We start from the raw sequence: 20,062 nt of genomic DNA on the forward strand, positions 1-20,062 counted from the left end.
CATAGTACATAAATAATGTAACACATATAATTTATAGCCACAATTTTTCATGTCCTCAGCAGCTCAGCATTCATTTGCTGGATATGGGCTTGGTGACCCCAGGATTCCTGAGCTGTGGACTGGTAAACACCACCAGTCCCCTGTCACTGTAGGCTCTGGGCATGCTTCAGCAACCACTGTACGGTGCAGCTGTGGAATGTTGTGTGTCACAGGGAATGAGGATCTTGGCTCGACTGCCAGATCATGAAGCTGGAAAGAAGCTCAATAAAAAAAACTCCAACTGGAAGTGTGCTGCATGTTGACAGGATGCATGGCTGTTGAGGTGGAACAGTCTTTAGTGGTCTACATCTGGTGAGCTTGCCACACCTCAGTTGTGTAAGACTAACCTATGCATGCAGGGCTTTGTACAGGTGGATTTTTTTAGATGCCCATAGCTATTTGTTGGACCATGATGTGACCCTTGAAATTTCCTCTTCTTCTTCCCAGTGGAATGGAAGGGCTGCTGGTAGGTATGAACACCCAACCTAACAAGAGGGCTTGTTTAGCCAGCCCTCCAGATTCAGGGGCTAAACAGAATTTATCATTGAATAATAACAGAATGCATGCTGCTGGTAGATTTGTGTGTGTGTGTGTGTGTGTGTGTGTGTGTGTGTGTGTGGGTGAAATGGGAAGAGGGAAGTCTGAGAAGGTTTCGCCTTTTCACATACAAAAAGATTTAGAGGCATTGCATGTACACTGAAACCATCAAGTGACTGCATAATGGAACACTCCTGGTTGAAACTGCCAATTCCAACAAGTGACAAAACCCCAGAGAGCTAAATCCCTTGGGGAATATGCCATAGAAACAGAGCTCCACAACACCTTGCACTACAGCAATGGTGTTGTGTCATGTCAACATCTGGTAGAAATTCCAAAGAAGGAATTGAATGATGAGTGGGTTCAAGAAGTGCTCATTAATGTGCAAAATGTATTGAAAAGGGTGTATGGGGATCTAGTAAAATCTGACTCCTTCATTCTTATGTTCAATAGCATGAAACTCCCAGAGCATATCAAGACAGATTTCCTTCACCTAAGTGTATGGCCCTGAGTCTCCAATCCAATGTGCTGCTTTAAATGCATTTTGGGTGCACCACCTTAGGGTGTAAGGTTGAAGCGACTTGTGGTAAATATGGCAAGGCCACCCATGATGGATTTGGTTGGTCTTCTCCTCCTAAGTGTGTAAATTGTTCTGGGAATCACCCTCTCTGTTGTAGGAACTGCAGTTTCTTACTTGCAGAAAGGAAGACACAGGAGATTAAAACACTGAAACACATCCCATATGGTGAGGCCGGAAAGATGTATAGGGCCATGCAGCCTCTCATATTCACTACATCTTTTGCTTTGGCCCTTAAAAAGCGTGTTTCAACAGCCAACGCTTCTACACAGATGGAGGTTGCTAGTGTCATCGCATTCGTCATTGCATTTGTCAAGCTGCAATTGTTTCAGAACTCATAGTCCCTCAGGAACATCAGATAAAGCCATGGTTGCCACCATTGCAGAGCTACCATTACCTTCAAAGGCAGAGTCTGGTAAAATATCCAGCACTGGCTCTATCACCAATGCATTGGTTTCCATGAAACCCTCCCAGGCCAAGAAAGCAAATGGGAAGTTTCCATCAGAGGCAAAAACAGGTGGTAGACCATCAGACCATGTTGATGTCATTCGACATGACAATTCTGCTGCTTCTGCTTCAGAGCCAATGAAATTCAAGGCCAGCTCAGGACAACCCGGTCACGACCAAATCTAGTACTGCATGCTTCGATGTTTGCCAGCAGCATCAAAGAAAATCCTTGCCAGTTGTTGGAGGAAGGCAGACAGGCAGCTCTTCCAGCTCATAGAGAGAGGCAGTTCTGATATCTCTCCACAAACCAGGAAAGGACTGCACTAGTCCTATGTAACAAGCTATGTAGGAAAGACCCTGGCATGAATGGTCAAGCATCATACGATCTGCTTGCTAGAGACCAGGCAACTCCTTATTTGCTCTCAGTGTGGATTCTGGAGATTTTGGTCCCCTGTCAACAACCTGACTCTACTAGAGGCTGCTATTCAGCAGGCTTCTCTACAAAAACATAACTTCCTCAGTATATAAAAAAAATTGTAAATTTGTGGTAAAATCTTATGGGACAAAACTGCTTAGGTCCTCAGTCCCTAAGCTTACACACTACTTAATCTAACTCATACTGTGGACAACACACACACCCATGCCCAAAGGAGGACTCAAACCTCCAACAGGGGCAGCCACACAGACCATTAGAAGATGCCTCAGACCACGCAGCTAACCCACGCAGCTCTCAGTGGTTTTTTGATATCAGTAAGGTGTGTGACACTAGTTAGAGACCCAGTATTCTCATGAAACTCCATCAGTGGGGCTTTTGTGGCCACCTTCCCATCTTCATATGGTCATTCCTGTCTAAGCACTTTTTTAGGTATTGAGTTGGTGACAAGCTGTCAGAGTATTTGGTACACAAACAGAATACCTAATTCACAGGATAAAATTAAAACTATATGGTCAGGAAGGAAGTTTCTGGTCAGCAGCACAAGGTCAAGGATATAAAGTCAGTATGTAGTAAAAATGTTTCTATTGCTGATAAGTCAGATATATGTACAGTATTTATCAGTCACTTTCTGAACATAGCTGGTGAATTAAAAAATTGAAAAAATTAAAAAAAAAACTTAGTTTCTACAGGAAATCATATAATTCTCTTGGAAAATGCCTTTCTGATACTGTTATCTGAAATCCTCCTCTGTGATACTGACAAGTGGGAGATTGGTTCAATAATTAAATCACTGAAGTCTAAGGACTCTCAGGTATATGACGGAATATCTAGCAGAATACTAAAGTACTGTGCTGCACAAGTTACCCCTGTACTTAGCCATATTTGTCATTTTTCCTTTAGGAATGGTCAGTTTCCTGAATGATTAAAGTACTCAGTAGTAAAGCCATGCTATAAAAATGGAAAAAGGGATATTGTAGAATATTTTATACATATTTCTATGCCATTGGTGTTTGCTAAAGGTATTGAAAAGGCTGTGGATGAAGGATAATTGATCATTCCACTTCACATATTTTTCTGTCTAATGTATAGTGTGGTCTTAGAAGTGATTTAACAATTGCAAATGCTATATTCTCTTTTCTCTGTGAGGTCCTGGATGTATTAAAAAAGTTTTAATGTTAGGCATCTTTTTGACTTAGCGAAGGTGTTTGATTGTGTTGATCACAAAATATTGCCCCAGAAGTTGGACCATTGTGGAATATGGGGAGTAGCTCACAACTGTTTCACCTCTTACTTTAAGAACAGACAGCAAAAGATTATTCTCCACAGTACTAATAATGGTTATGATGGGGGGTGCCTCAGGGATCAGTGCTAGACCACACCTGTTCCTTATTTATATAAATGACATGCCTCCTAGTATTATTGGTGATTCTAAAATATTTGTGTTTGCTGATGACACTAGCTTGGTAGTAAAGGACATTGTGTACAATGTTGACTCTATTTCAAATAGTGCAATTCAAGACATCAGTTCATTGCTTGTAGAAAATAAACTAACACTAAATCAGTGAAAGACTAAGTTTTTACAGTTTCTAACTCACAATTCAAAAAACCTGCCATTCTAATTACACAGAATGAGCATATGATTAGTGAGACTGAACAGTTCAAATTTTTAGATGTACAGATAAATAGTAAACTGTCGTGGAATTCCCATGTTCAGCATTTTGTTCAAAGACTTAGTTCTGCTATTTTTTACTATTAGAAGAGTAGCTGAAGTAAGTGATAGTTCAATGTGAAAAGTAGTCTATTTTGCTTATTTTCATTCAGTTATGATGCATGGCATTATATTTTGGAGTAATCCTTTCCATTCTCAATGTATTTTTGGCTCAGAAACAGACAGTTTTGGCAAGTGATCAAACTTCCTTGACTCTTGTGCAGAAAAGTGTGCAGTATTCTGCAGCATCCATTTTCAATAAGCTACCACAAGAATTCAAAAATCTTAGCAGTAATCTCCATGTTTTAAAATAGAAACTGAATAGTTTCCTCATGGCTCACTCCTCCTATTCTGTCATGTAGTTCCTTGAAAAATTAAGATTATTTCTATGTTATATTGTTGACTGTGCTTACATAAACTTTTTAGGATTCATAACCATTTTATTTTATCTGTTATTACTTTTTGTTGTAAGTTCATTTGCTGACACGTTCTATGACCATGGAGATTTGCTCCTCAGTTTTGTCCTATGGAACTAGACGTGTAAAATAAAAATAAATAAAATCATTTTGAGCAGGAGAATGGTGCTTGTTAGAGCAGTGTTTTAAGTGCTACCCTCATTGCTATAGCTATAAACTATATCATGTCTATAGTAGAGTCCTGTACAGTGCTCCTTATTTGTGTACAATTTTGTTGTTTTCTGTTCATCCTCCTGTGTTGCAACAGTGACCCCTCAGTTGCAGCTTACAGTGTGGAGGTTAAATGACTGCACTGAAAAGACAGGTTCTCAGTTTTCTGAAATGTGCATGTGTGTGTGTGTCTGTGTGTGTGTTCATTTTAATTATTGTTGTTGTATTTATAATTTATCTCACTTGCATATGAGGGACACAATACTACATTTTCAAGACTCAGTGAGATTTCTGGGCCTCATTTTTGACTCCAAACTGCCTTGGCTGCCAAACCAAAGAGACCTGAAAGCCAGAACTCAGAAGGCACTGCATATCGTAAAGTGCCTTAGCCACAGATCTTAGGGAGCAGACAGGGTATGTCTACTACAGTTTTATAGGGCTTTCATGTGTTCATTGCTGTTCACAAACAAGAAAAATTTGTTGTTGTTGTTTTTGGGGTGCATGGGTGATGAATGGTGAGATTATCAGCACCCTTCTAAACATGAAGAGAAATGAATATGTTGTATTTGCTTACTTCTGTGCTAAATAAATGTATATTTGACTTCTAAAGTGTGTCTTACCGCCCTACGCCATGTAATAGCCAAGTGGTGACACTGACATTGTCATTGTATGTTCGCGAATTATTTTGTGTTCCTTTTCATCATTAGCAAACATTGTGTGCTGGCCCACATTGTCTATGGAACAATGGATCTACCAGCATCTTTCTGTGCTAGTGCCTCACACCCTATTAACTGTGCTTGCATATTTACAAGTGTACCTAATATCGACATAAAAGTTTTCTGGGTTTGGTACCGCGTCATAAAGTAAAAAACTACTGCTGCTATAGAAAAGCCAACGTTTCGGCCACGATTGCAGCGGCCTTCTTCTGGCGATTGTTGAGGTTGTATTATGTCCTGGACATTTCAGGATGGCTTTTCTATAGCAGCAGTAGTTTTTTACATTATGACGCGGTACCAAACCCAGAAAACTTTTATGTCGACTGACTCTGGCCGCGGAAGCCTACGCAATTATATGTACCTAATATGTTGGTTAAAAGTGAACAATTACCTACACCCAGGCATGCTGGCAGCCACTTAACCTTAACTAGCTCAACATGGCCACTGTCAAGTGCAACTACATAGCAACAGCTGCTACATGGACAGTGCACACCGCTTAGTGACATTTTGAACGATAATCCAATGAAGGACATTGTGGTTCACCCCTCAGCTATGCAGTCTCCTTCTCCTTCAGTTCAGTTTGGTGTGCCACCAAAGTTCGAGTACTGTAATTTGAACATTCCAATGCATGGGGTCACACATTCTTATATATCTAATGTCGCAACACCCCCCTCCCGCACACCGTCTCGGCGATGAAGGTCACCTCAACCGCACTGGTTTCCGCAACCATTGCTCCATGGTCACACCACATTCCCCTTCTGCCCACTTTCATAACAGCACCAGCCATTCCCCCCACTTTGGTATTTGTATCAGATCCCCTGTGGCTGCATCGTGACTGCCTTCCACCCGCTGTTACAACGTCATCGGCCGTTACGTCCGTGCCATGTTCCCCATCGGACCTGCAGTTGGGCACATCATGCCATCGTTTGCATCTGCTCACTCCACATTGTGTGCTGTTGCGCCCCCCCCCCCCCTCCCCCTCCACGCAGACCTTGGGCAACACACTGTCTACCACTACTGCACTCCAGGTGTCGGGGCTTCCTGCCCTGCTCACACAGATCATCGCCTACCAGTGCTGCATCAACACGTGTTACATGGCAGGTTTCCTAAGCTGTCTGCTTTGCAAAAGGACAACACTAAGACTTGGTTTGCATTGGTATATCACCTATTGGTTATCCAAGGGATTTTGAACAATGACACACATTTTGCTGCCTGGTAGGCCACCTCCTTGCTCATCCGGACCTCATGAGTGATCTGCTCCTCTCACTGCCCACCTCACCCATGTATTTAGCAGGAAAAACATTGCTCGTCAAATGCCTTTTTCACCCACCAGTGGAGGCTATCCACCACATTATTCATGACGAGCACCTCAGCGACTGCACACCTCCGCAGCTTTGGTGGCGCCTTCATGCATTAATCAATGATCAAGCACTACCGAACACCGCGCTTTGGACTTTGTGGATGGTCCAACTGCCATTGGCCCTACAACTTCACCTGCTATCTTACGTCACCAACCCTCTCGAGATTTGGCTGACCACACCTACGCTATCATTTGTCACCAACACCGCCTGTCACGGACGACATCTCCGTCACCATCAGATGGCATGCCTGCACCTTCGATTCCATGCTCTACCAGCAGAGGCCAGTGCACTTGCCTCAGTACCTCAGCAGCCTGTCAGGAGCTGCCACCTAGCAGCCTACAGAAGGTACTGCCTGTGGCCTCACAACAGCAGCAGACGACTCTGCCCGAGCAGTAGCCAGAGTGGTCTCAAGCAATGATGCAGTCCGCTGTGTACCCCTCCCTCTCCACAGTGCTTCGCCTCCAAGCTTGCCTGCTATGCTGGTACCATGCCACTTACTGGGATGACACTCACAACTGCCACATGCCTTGGACGTGCCCAAATGATTCCAGCAGGCACGTTTAGGTGCCACGTCCCACCACGATTGTTCACAGCATGTATCGTTCGACGCCGCACCACTTGCTCCAGTGGCACGATGCCTCTATGTCATGGACTTGTCATTGGGTATTCACTTTCTCATCAACACCAGCGCCAATATCAGTATTATCCCAGCCAAGCATGCGGGCAACATGCTTGCACCTGCTAACCTCACTTTGATTGCTGCAAACCACTCTCCTAATGTGGTCCTTGGCTTCATCAAGATGTTGCTTCGTCTATGACCAGTCACCACCTCCTCTTGGACTTTCCACACCACTGACGTGAATGAACCTGTGATTGGGTTGGACTTCCTACACCATTACGAACTTTTGCCAGACCTGCAGGCTGCCACGTTCCACCATGTTCCATGCTCGAACGAGTTCAACATGACCCCGCTCTCGACCTCCTTGGCTACGCTTTCCACATGTGCATATCTCTCCTCAAGTGTATTACTACATGACTCTCTGATTTATTGGACTTACCTACACAAATTGACAAGCTCTGCACACATAACGAGATGTTACGCACTCGCATTGTCGGTGCCTCTGCTGAGTTATCACATGCACGGAGTGCGATTCACAGCCTGTCTACAGAGCCGCAATGTATGGAACCGTTACTCACATATACTGTACCTTCACACTACATTACTCCTGTGTCAAGTTTCCCTCTGCCTGCTGCCATGACCATGTCATCACAGGTGAATCTACAGGTCGATCAGGTTCTTGCTTCATGGGATTCCTTGTATCACGTGGCTGCCGCACCATGCCCTCCATATTCATCAGCTCCTGATGCCCCACCAACGCCATTCTGGCCCAGCAAGGTCAGTGAGCTGTGTTGAGTTTCCCTCTGCCTGCTGCCATGTCCGTGTCATCACAGGTGAATCTACAGGACGCTCATGTTCTTGCTTCACGGGATTCCTCATATCGCGTGGATGACATGCCATGCCCTCCATCATCATCTGCTGCTGATGCCCGCCCCCCCCCCCCCCCCCAACACCATTCCGGCCTGGCAAGGTCAGTGAGCTTTCATCTCACCAGCCCCCCTCGCACCCTCCCCCCACCTGCCTCCCTTCACAGGTATTGGCCATCAGCAATGGCACTTGTCATAGAATCCGCACCATGGATGACCCACATGTACATTATAAAGCTAGGCATCCTAACGCTTCCAAACTTCTGCGCACACCTCTGGTGTAAAGTGCCATATCCTTGGACTCGATCAACTTTGATTTATCTTTGTCTATGTTCACATGGCATGCTACATTTGTACTGCCATATTGTATTCGCTTACTTCTGTGATAAATAAATGTATATTCAACATCTAAAGTGTGTTATTATCACCCTATGACGTATCCTTGGACTCGATCATCTTTGATTTATCTTTGTCTACGTTCACACGGCATGCTACATTTGTACTGCCATATTGTATTCGCTTACTTCTGTGCTAAATAAATGTATATTCAACATCTAAAGTGTGTTGTTATCACCCTACGACACATAATAGCTACACACTTCTGTGTTCTAAAAATAATGAGTTTCGCCAAAGCATGAGTATGTGACTCATTATTGAATGGAGATATTCAGGATAGAATAATTTATTAATTTTTAAATGATCCGTAGATGTATCATGTACACTGCAGATCTATTAGAAATGAGGTGCTTCACTAAATTAAGAGTTTGTTTTTGAATTATGATTATGATATATCTTTGTCCCCAAAAATGAGTGCTCCTTATGTCTTCTATTTCATTGTTTGAGCAGATCATTCACATGACTTGTGGAGTTCTATGAGAGATACTGAATTATTAAAATTTAATGATAATGAATCTGTCTTGAACTGTATCTTGATGTTTTCACTTACAATTATATGGAAGTTAAATGATTGATAGCTAACATATCAGGTAAAAGTATCCTATGCCAGGAAGAGAGAATTTTATTTAACGCAGAACACTAGCTCTAAGCAAGACTTAGTTGCTTTTTTGCAGTCTTTACTTTTAGCCACTAGATAACCTATGTTGTAAGAACTCCTCTACATGACTGATTCCCAAATGATTTCCTGGTGTGATTCATACAGATACTGAAAAACTGAGTCCATTAGGTGATCACCACAACAAATAGATTTTTCATCATACTGATTTGATTTCATATATTTATTAGTGTTCTTCATGTTCTCTGCCATTGAGTCAAATAAGATAAGAGGAATTCATATCAGTCCTTTTAACTTATATTTATTTTATCAACTTTCATCATGTGATTCAACTTATTGGGTTTGGTTTCCTTTTTAGAAATTATGCTCAACATAACTAACATGTAACAGAAGTCAGAACCATCTCTTATATGCAGTCACATAATATGTTTTGTGGTGTATATCTTCCACAAGTACTTCTTGTTTTTATAAGTATAATAAAAATTTCTAAGTATGTGAGTGTATCTATATAACTCTGATCAGACTTGTAACACAACATCTTGCTGTTTCTTGCTTGATAAACTGTCATGTCTGATACCATATAAAATGAGCTGAAAACAAATAAATAAATAAATAAACTACTCCCATGGAGCCTGATATGGGACCACTGCTCAGATTACTTTTGACACTTTCGTTAAAAACCATTCTGAAGCAACTGAGGTATAACAGTCAAAGTATGAGATAAAAATAACTTGATACTGGCAGTTTATTTAATGTAAAAGGAAATGTTTTAATTAGTGTTAATTATAAGATTAATAAATGTACATCAATAAACTCCAAAATACTTTGCCTTTGCAAAATCAGATTCCAGATTTGTATTTCACTATTCAAAAGCAACATTTAGATATATATCTCAATCACATTCTGTTTAATTTTTATTTTGTAATGGTTTTTGGTTTTGTATGTCTTTTTCCCTTTCATTCCCATGTCACCAAACTGGCTATGTCTGATGAACCCCATATTATATTTCGATCCACTGAATAACGCTTAAAATTAAGCTTCTGTGTCATGGAAATCTGCATAAATAATAGATTCGAAAGATGCTTCATAGTCTGCAAAGGGATTGGTTGATGCCATAAGAATAATCTCACAATCCACTGTAATAATAGAATCTGTTTCAGTTCAATTGAGACAATTTTTATTTAGTTTTGGCAGCTCTAGCAGAGTGATGGGAGCAACAGGTTGGTGTCTGGTTTGAATGTTTCATATTAAATTGTGTATATTTTATTCTGTGTAATAGTATGTTGGCAACACTGATGTAGCTATGTTAATATGGGGCACATGTGTGTTTTTATTTTGAGGCAGATACTAATAATAACAAACAAATATCCTATTAAGTTTCTGTTTGTTTTTGAAACATTTCAAATCATGTCAGAAATCATATGAAGCCACAGACCAATAACCCAGGATATAACAACCTGATCTTTCTAGCTTCCTCACATGAGAACTAGTAATATTATTCTTCAGACAATCAATGAGATATGTAATATTCACACATGCTTGTAAATAGAAGTGGCACATGTGCTTGTTCTATTAACTGATGACTATGGCGCATTGTTCTACGTTGCCACTTATATATCCCCACAAAATTTAAAACTTGTTTGCCACTCATGTAAAAGGAAAGTTACATTGCACTTTACAGTTTATATAATAATTTTATATCTCACCTTCTACTCAGTTTTACCACAGTTCTGGACCAACCTGTTCAATACACTCCTTTACTACGCATAATGCTTTCTTAACTTATATCATGTGTTTTTTGTATGTAATTGTTTTGTTTTTTCTTCATTTTAAATGCAAACCACTAAATTCAAATTGTGAGTGGCTGGGCTAGTGGCCCCGCATTCTTCTCTCCATCAATAGATGGCAGCACTTTTGCCGCTCTGGCTTACCAATTTGCCTTCCTGTTCACATCCGCTACTCCCTGTTGTGCACTCATAGGCAGCACACTGTGCATGGTACATGCAGCGCTCAGGGACCACAGCACAGCGCAAGTGTCATGATATCATTAGCATATATTACCTACCCAGTCAGTTGTTTGTAGTACTGTCTGGTGGCACTTGCTCATTGACATAGGTTTCATAGCACCTAGCCTGACCGGCAGTTTTGAAATGTTTTTTAAAAGTTTTTAAAACTCTTTGTTTTCTGTGTGTGTTGCAGCATGTGAAAATTATCTCCTGTGTTTTGCTATTTCCAGTATGACACCTGAGGATGGGCTTATAACAGTCTGAAACCGGTCGTGTGAAAATAAAGTAATTTACAACTGAAGTAGTATTTTCAACCTCTGCTATAATGCTCAGTTATGGATGTCCTGCCAACAGGATTGTTTGTAAATGTTGGTGGACGATAGCCTGCTGTGCGCCCAATTTAATACAATCTATGTGGCACCAAGGCTCTCAAGTGACTAACCATTTGCGCAGATACATTAATAATAATATACAACTCATGTTATATCACATTCTAGGATTCAGTTCAGTCATAATGGTAGTCAGGTGGAATAAATCTCAGACTAATAAACTGCTCCTCCGTCCCTGCTAACTTCCAAGTTTGAATAATGATTTTTGATGTAGCCTCATATGGTGAGAATTGGGAACATTTAATGCACCAATGAATGTTGTCAGACATTATTGTTTTGCTGATCCAGATGTTACTGTGTCGAGAGGCATGATGTAAAATGTGCATACTTATCCCTAGATCTTTGAACATGGCACACTCACCAGTCAGTGTTATTGTGACACTGTAGTCCTTCCCTATGTACATATTTTCAGGGTTGCCTTTTGCTCTGACTTCAATTTTAGGGATGATAATGCATGACCGCATCTAGCAGAGCAGAACAGATGGAGCAGATTTTGGAACAAGAGAGTGTACAGCAAATGGGCTGAGCTGCCTATTCTCTTGACTTAAATCCCAGTGAACATGTGTGAGAGGCATTTAGATGTAGTGCACTGTGTTCACATGCATCAACAATATCCAGCAATTGTCAACTGTGTTGGCAGAGGAATGGGAGACCCTATCACAAGAACTATTTTCTAGCCTTGTGGCCAGCATGGGAGCACACTACAGAGCACACATTGCTGTCTATAGTAATCACACACCCTACTAGAAACCATGTCCAGCATTTTTCAACGTCCAGGTGACCATCATAAATCATGCTGACTTCAGTGTAATTATTGTCTCTGAATAAAATTGTCATTCCTGGTTGTCTCACTGCATATCTGTTTCAGTTACCTTCTGTGCTGTGCTGTGCTGTACTGTACTGTACTGTACTATAGCAGTTCATTGTATGCATGGTCCAAGTTCCATTAAGCTATGTTAGTTGGCAGTGACACATCACTTGAAAGTTACTTACATCCTTAAGTTTTGCAGACAAGTGTACATACTTCATTTTAAACACTGCGCTGAATCCAAGCTTTGCAGCTGTCACATATTGTGAGAGGGATATAATCATGATGTTACCTTAGCTATATATGTGTAAGAACCATATAATGATTCACATACCGAAGTGGTAGTTTGACACACCTTATGTCAGACACAGGTTATGACACTTGTATTGGATGGAGAAGTTTGTTTACATGGTTTGTATTCCATAGTATCCCCATAACCACAAAAAACTGTCTTCTTCATGTGCCACCCCTCATTTTGCACTGACCTCACCATCATCAAATACTACCTCCCCCAATGCCCCACTAACTCTAGATCCAGTACCAACCTGTTTTTGTGGCATTTAGAGGCAATATATCTAGTCACCCAAGATCTAAAAGTTTCTTGTTTGGTTCAGATTCATTGGCAATATCTCCATATTTGGACTCAGTGTCAAAGAATTCTAACCTCTTTTCTCTAGTGTCCCAACAACTTCTCTCCTTCCATTTCATCTGACCCTCTTCTGCTCAGCTTGCCGCCTTAATGGTCATTGACTTCCATCTCCCTAAGTGCTTCTTAAAAATCTCCACCCATATAGCATACTATTCATTAACACTATCTGTGCCTCAATAGATACCATCCTATCCAAACTAAGAATATTCTTCTATATAATCATCTGTACAGAAGCAGTCCGTTGCCCTATACTCATACACTGATGTGACAGAAGTACTAGGATTCCTCCTAATATTGTTCTGTGCCTCCTTTTGCCTTGTGTTTGCAGCAACTTGACATAGTATGGACTCAACAAGTTATTGAAAGCCCCCTGTAGAAATACTGAGCCATGCTGAATCTATAACCATCCATAGTTGTGAAAGTGTTGCCAATGCAAGATGTTGTCCAAGAACTGACTTCTCAGTTATGTCCCATAATTGTTCAATGGGATTCATCTCAGTGATCTGGATGTGCCAAATCATTCATTCAATTTGTTCAGAATGTTCTCCAAAACAATAGCGAACAACACTGTCCCGGCGACTTGTTTGGGAACACAAAGTCCATGAATGGCTACAGACGGCCTCCAAATAGACAAACATAACTATTTCCAGTCACTGACTGTTTCAGTTTGACCAGAGGACCCATACCATTTAATGTAAACATAGCCCACACCATTATGGAGCCACAACCATCTTGCACAGTGCCTTGTTGACAACTTGGGTCCACAGCTTTATGGGGTCTGTGCCACACTTGAAGCCTACCATCAGCTTTTACAAACTGAAAATGGGATTCATCTGACCAGGCTATGGTTTCCAATCATCTAGGGTCCAACTGATTTGGTCATGAGCCCAGGAGAGGCACCGCAGGTGATGCCATGCTGTAAGCAAAGGCACTCAGGTCGGTCGTCTACTGTCATTAACATCACATTTTACTGCACTGACCTAATGTATACATTCGTTGTATGTCCCATATTGATGTATGTGGTTATTTCACACAATGTTACTTGTCTACTGGCACTGACAATGCAAATGCCACTACTGTCAGTCATTAAGTGATGGCTTTCCGTCACTACATTTTCTGTGGTGAAAAGTAATGCCTGAAATCTGGTATTCTCAGTACACTCTTGACACTGTGGATCACAGAAGACTGAATTCCCTAATGATTTCCAAAATTCTGAAATGGTAGGTCCCATGCATTTAGCTCCAGTTATCATTCCATGTTCAAAGCCTGTTAATGCCCATCGTGTGGCAGTAATCACATCACCTGTTCACATGAATCACCTGAGTACAAATGACAGCCCCACCAATGCACTGCCCTTTTATGCATTGTGTACATGATACTAGTGCCCGCTGTATATGTGCAAATTACTATGCCTTGACTTTTGTCACCTCAGTGTATACCAAAGGTCTACTAAGGCCTTCACAGAGAAACACTATCCTTCCAACCTAGTCCACATACAGATCTCCTGTGCCACATTCATTGTATACCTGGAATTCTTCCATTACCACTGTGAGGCACTTATGTACCCCTTCATTACCCATCCACGCCCTTTCTGGAACAACTTAACCACATCTGTCGCCAGGGCTTCAATTACATTTCATTATGACCTGAAATGAGGAACATACGTCTCAAAATTCTTCACCCTCTTTGTCTTCAAAATTTTCTATTTCATTCTTATGCCACACTTATCCCCAACAAAGCCCATGGGTCATATCCCAGTGGAAGATCCTAGAGCAAGACTGTTCTGTAAACCTACCAATAACACACATATCTTACCATATCAGAGACAGAGCCACCTGTTGGAGCAGTTATATCACATATCAACTATATTGTGACTTCTGCTCAGTCTTCTATGTGGACATGATCACCAGCTGGGTGTTTATCTGAGTGAAAATCCACTGTCAAACTGTGACCATGAGCAATGTTGACCATACATTGACAGAACATTCTGCTGAACATAATGCACCAGAATTACCTAACATTGTCAATAGGAGAGAGATATCTATATTCATGTAAAAGAACTTCCAGGCTAGAACTTTTATTGTCCAGATCACAGTTGATACATATACCAATTACTAGTTTTGCCAAAGTTATATTGCCATTTTCAGATCAGTAAGTGTTACAAATATGTTACAAGGTTCGTATATGTATATATATAATTAAAACAAAACCTTAATTCAGTTATACATACTGTCAGATACATGAATTATAAAGCCACTATATGTGGCATGTTACCATCTGGCCACTTGGAGGTAAACTGTGAAATTAGAAATATTACATAAGAGAAAGCACTACAAAATTTTTATGGGGTCTCCAACGTCACTGACTAAAATAATGTTTACCTCACAGAAAAGACACTTCCATGCAATGCTAAGTACCCTAAAATAAAAGCCATAACTTTATCAGCAAGGCATAAATAAATAAATTTTAAATTTATTTCTCTCGATGTGTCTCCTTTTGCACTACTTCCCCCCCCCTCCCCCCTCCTGCCCCCACCCTCTCCAGCCTGTCGCCCAATCTGCAGCACTTCACTGTCTGTCATCCCCACCGTACTATCCCTTCCCTCCCCGCCCCAGCCTCATCCTTTCCCCCACCCAGTCGCCACTCCCATCATGCACTGATGCTGCTGAGACTGCAGTTGTGTGTGTGAGTTGCATTTGTGTGAGAGTGTGTGTGCACATGTGTGTCTATTGTTGACAAAGGCCATTGGCCAAAAGCTGTAAGTCTTAAAATCTTTTCGTTGAGCCTATCTGTGACTCAGCATCTCCACTGTATGGTGAGTGGCAACTTTCCTTCTCACAATATTTTAGTGAACTTTATAAAACTTGATATATAAATCCCCCCCCCCCTTCCCCTCCCCCAAGCTGTACCATATTGCGACCATATGGAGAGGTAACTGTTGAGAGGCCAGACAAAAGTGTGGTTCTTGAAGAGGGGCAGCAATGTTTTTAGTACTTGCAGGGGCAACAGTCTGGACAATTGACTGATCTGGCCTTGTAACATCAACCAAAACGGCCTTGCTGTGCTGATACTGCGAATGGCTGAAAGCAAGGGGAAACTACAGCCGTAATTTTTCCTACCCTATGGTTAAATGATGCTGGCATCCTCTTGGGTAAAATATTCGAGGCAAAATAGTCACTCATTCAGATCCCCAGGTGGGGACTACTCAGGAGGGGTTGTTATCAGGAGAAACTAAACTTGCTACTATGGACTAGAGTGTAGATTTTCAGATCCCCTAATTGGGGAGGTAGGTTAGAAAATTTAAAAAGAAAAATGGATAGATTAAAGCTAGATGTAGTGGGAGTTAGTGAAGCTTGGTGGCAGGAGGACCAGGAGTTCTGGTTGGATGAATACAGGGTTATACGTACAAAATCAAGTAGGGGTAATGCCAGAGTAGGTTTAATAGTGAATAAACAAGTAGGAATGCAGATAAGTGTAGTGAATGTATCACTGTAGCCAAGATACGAGGGTAACCCAAAAAGCAAATTCTCCTATTTTTTTTATAAGTAAAGAACTCTGTTTGTGTGGTGGTTGGTCACATTGTTATGAAGAGTGCTTCATGTGCTGTGTGTAAACATGTGCACGCCACACTGAGGCGCTCAGTCTTGGCTTGTCAGCCGTTGAGAATGGAGCTGCTGTTGGATGTTACCGCCAAATACGAATTGTGTGCAGTTATCCGCTTTTTAAATGCAAAGCGCACTGCATCGATTGAAATCCATCATCAATTGATGGAAGTTTATGGTGAGTCGTGCATGGATGTCAAAAATGGTCATGAGTGGTGTAGAGAGTTGCAGCTGGTTGGACCAAAATTCATGATGAGCAAAGGAGTGGGAGACCATCACTTTCTGAGGAGACAGTGTTGAAGGTTGAGCAAAGCATGCGAGAAGATCAGCGGATCACCCTGGATGATCTCTGCATGTTGGTTCCTGAGGTTTCTCAAGCACCGCTCACAGAATTTTAATGGAAACATTGAACTACCAGAAGGTAGCATGGCGGCGAAGTGGTATGACATGGGCATACAAAAACTGCCACAGCGTCTACAAAAATGCATCAACATAAATGGTGATTATGTCAAAAAATAGTAAAATGTTCAAGCTGTGAACTGATGTAAACAATTGTAGAAATAAACAGGTCTATGTACTTCAAAAAAATAGGAGACCTTACTTTTGGGATTACTCTCATAGAAACAAAGCCCACACCTATCACAGTAGTACACCTTTATATGCCAACTAGTTCTGCAGATGATGAAGAGATAGAAGAAATGTATGATGAGATGAAAGAAATTATTCAGACAGTTAAGAGAGATGGAAATTTAATAGGAAAAGGGAGAGAATGAAAATTAGTAGATGAAGAGATACTGAATTTAATTTACGAAAGGAGAAAATATAAAAATGCAGTAAATGAAGCAGGAGGATGGGAATACAAATGTCTAAAAAAATGAGATTGACAGAAAGTGTAAAATGGCTAAACAGGAATGACCAGAGAACAAATGCAAGGATTTGTAACCATATGTCACTAAGGGAAAGGTAAATACTGCCTGCAGGAAAATTAAAGAGGTATTTAGAGAAAAGACAACCACATGTAGGAATATCAAGAGCTCAGAGGGTCTGTACAGGGGAGATGTACTTAAGTGCAATATTATGGAAATGACAGAGGACACAGATGAAGAGGAGATGGCAGATATGATGCTGGAAGAAAATTTGACAGACTGCTCATAGATCTAAACAAGGCCCCCGGAATAGACGACTTAGAACTATTGATAGCATTGGGAGAGCCAGCCATGGTGAAACTCTTCCATCCAGTGAGAAAGATGTATGAGACAGGCAAAATACCCTCAGATTTCAAGAAGAATATAATAATTCCAATTTCAAACAATCAGATGTGGACAGATGTGAAATTTGCCAAACTATTAGTTTAATAAATCAAGGTTGCAAAATACTAACATTAATTGTTTACAGAAGAATAGAAAAACTGATAGAAGCTGATCTCAGGAAAGATTAGTCTGGATTCTGGAGAACTGTAGGAACACACAAGGCAATACTGAGCCTATGACTTCTCATAGAAGATAGGTTAATGAATACAAACCTACATTTATAGCATTTGTAGACTTAGAGAAATCTTTTAAAAATGTTGACTGGAATACTCTCTTCCTAATCCTAAAGTTGGCAGGGGTAAAATAGAGGGAGCAAAAGGCTATTTACAATTTGTACAGAAACCAGATGGCAGTTATAGGAGTTGATGGGCATGAAAGGGAAGCAGTGTTTGAGAAGGGATTCAGACAATGTTGTAGCCTATCCCCAATGTTATTCAATCTGTATATTGATCAAGCAGTAAACAAAAGAAGAATTTGAAGTAGGAATTAAAGTTCAGGGAGAAGAAACAAAAACGTTGAGGTTTGGTGATTGCATTGTAATTCTGTCAGAGACAACAGCAGACTTGGAAGAGAAGTTGAACAGAACAGAGAGTGTCTTGAAAGGAGGATATAAGGTTAACATCAACAAAAGCAAAATGAGGATAATGGAATTTAGTTGAATTAAACCAGGTGCTGCTAAGGGAATTGGATTAGGAAATGAGGCACTTAAAGTAGTAGATGAGTTTTGCTATTTGGGCAGAAAAATAACTGATGATGGTTGAAGTAGTGAGGATACAAAACATAGACTGGAAATGGCAAGAAACGCATTTCTGAAGAAGAGAAATTTGTTGACATCAAGTATAGATTTAAGTGCCAGGAAGTCTTTTCTGAAATATTTGAACGGAAGCCATGTATGGAAGTGAAACATGGACGATAAACATTTTAGACAAGAAGAGAATAGAAGCTTTTGAAATGTGGTACTACAGAAGAATGCTGAACATTGGATGGGTAGATCATATGAGGAGGTACTGATCAGAATTGGGGAGAAAAGAAACTTGTAGCATAACCTGACTTGAGGAAGGGATCGGTTGATAGGACACATTCTGAGACATCAGCGGATCACCAATTTAGTATTGTAGGGAAATGTGGGGGGTAAAAATCATAGAGGGACATGAAGAGGTGAATATAGTTAGTAAATTCAGAAGGATGTAGGTTGCAATAGTTACTTAGAGATGAAGATCTTGCACAGGATAGGGTAGCATGGAGAATTGCATCAAAACAGTCTTGAGACTGAAGACCCCACCCCCCATCCCCCCCCCCCCCTCCCCGACACACACACACACACACAATTGATTTAAAACTTGTCAATTTTACTTATATAATAAGCACAAAATTTGACTAATAGGTAAAAATAGGGGGTTCAAGTACATATCCAATAAAACATTATGTGTCACATAAAAATTTAGAAAAACTTAATCTACAAAATATGTTTACATAGTAAAACAACATGTAAGACATAAGGACTTGACAAGTATTGAGAGATTTAGGTGTTCGACCAATGGTGTCAGCTATTAATGATCATAGTAACATGATTCATATTAAAAATATATATAATACAAGGATGAAATGAATATATAAGTTATAAGAATGAAAAATAAGTGCTACCTAATGTACTGTATAGGAGAGTATGATATTTAGCTCCATGTCTGGGCCATACAGACCTCATATATGTGGGCTAGAACCTCATTCTAGATATTATATTATACAGTCATTTATTGTTTTGCAACCCACTCGGTTGGGTTGTACTCCATGTTATGCAAATACATTTGATGCTTAAGCTTTCCCAGACTTCAATATCCAAACTTTTGCATACTTAAGTCAATAATCTGAGTCAGTTTCAGGTTAAATGTAACATTAGTGCTGTTCTACTTTCTGTATGCCATAAACATGAGAACCTATCAGATTATATATTGTTAAGATGTTGTATTCAAGTAGGTTTGAAGATTGTTCCTTGCCATTTGGATGGACATATGTTACTACCATGACCTAGACCCCTGGTTTCATATTGTGTGCTCCCATATAGTAATGTAACAGTACTTAAGATGACATGGTTTAACTCCTGTTTCCTGTCTTTTTATTTTTATGACATATTATGTTAACCCAATAACAGGCTGTATAACATAATACCTACAATGATGATCTAGCCAACATACCATGAGGTCTATATGACCCAGACCTCGGGTTACGTATTGTACTTGTCTATACTATACATTAGGTAGCACTTATCTTTCATTTGTGTAACTTTTATTTTCATGTCATCCCCATATTTATTTATTTATTTTTTTAATAAAAATCATTGCAAGGCTAGTCGTGTT

General features: G+C 40.5%; 1 protein-coding gene across 2 annotated transcripts in view; it reads right to left on the minus strand.

Moving 5' to 3' along the window:
* LOC126100778 (rhomboid-related protein 2-like) overlaps positions 1-20,062 on the minus strand; it is a 73,304-nt gene that overhangs the window by 17,356 nt on the left and 35,886 nt on the right. The gene's annotated exons all lie outside the window — the stretch shown is intronic.

This window comes from Schistocerca cancellata, chromosome 9 (assembly GCF_023864275.1).
Source record: "Schistocerca cancellata isolate TAMUIC-IGC-003103 chromosome 9, iqSchCanc2.1, whole genome shotgun sequence".
Taxonomy (NCBI): Eukaryota; Metazoa; Arthropoda; class Insecta; order Orthoptera; family Acrididae; genus Schistocerca; species Schistocerca cancellata.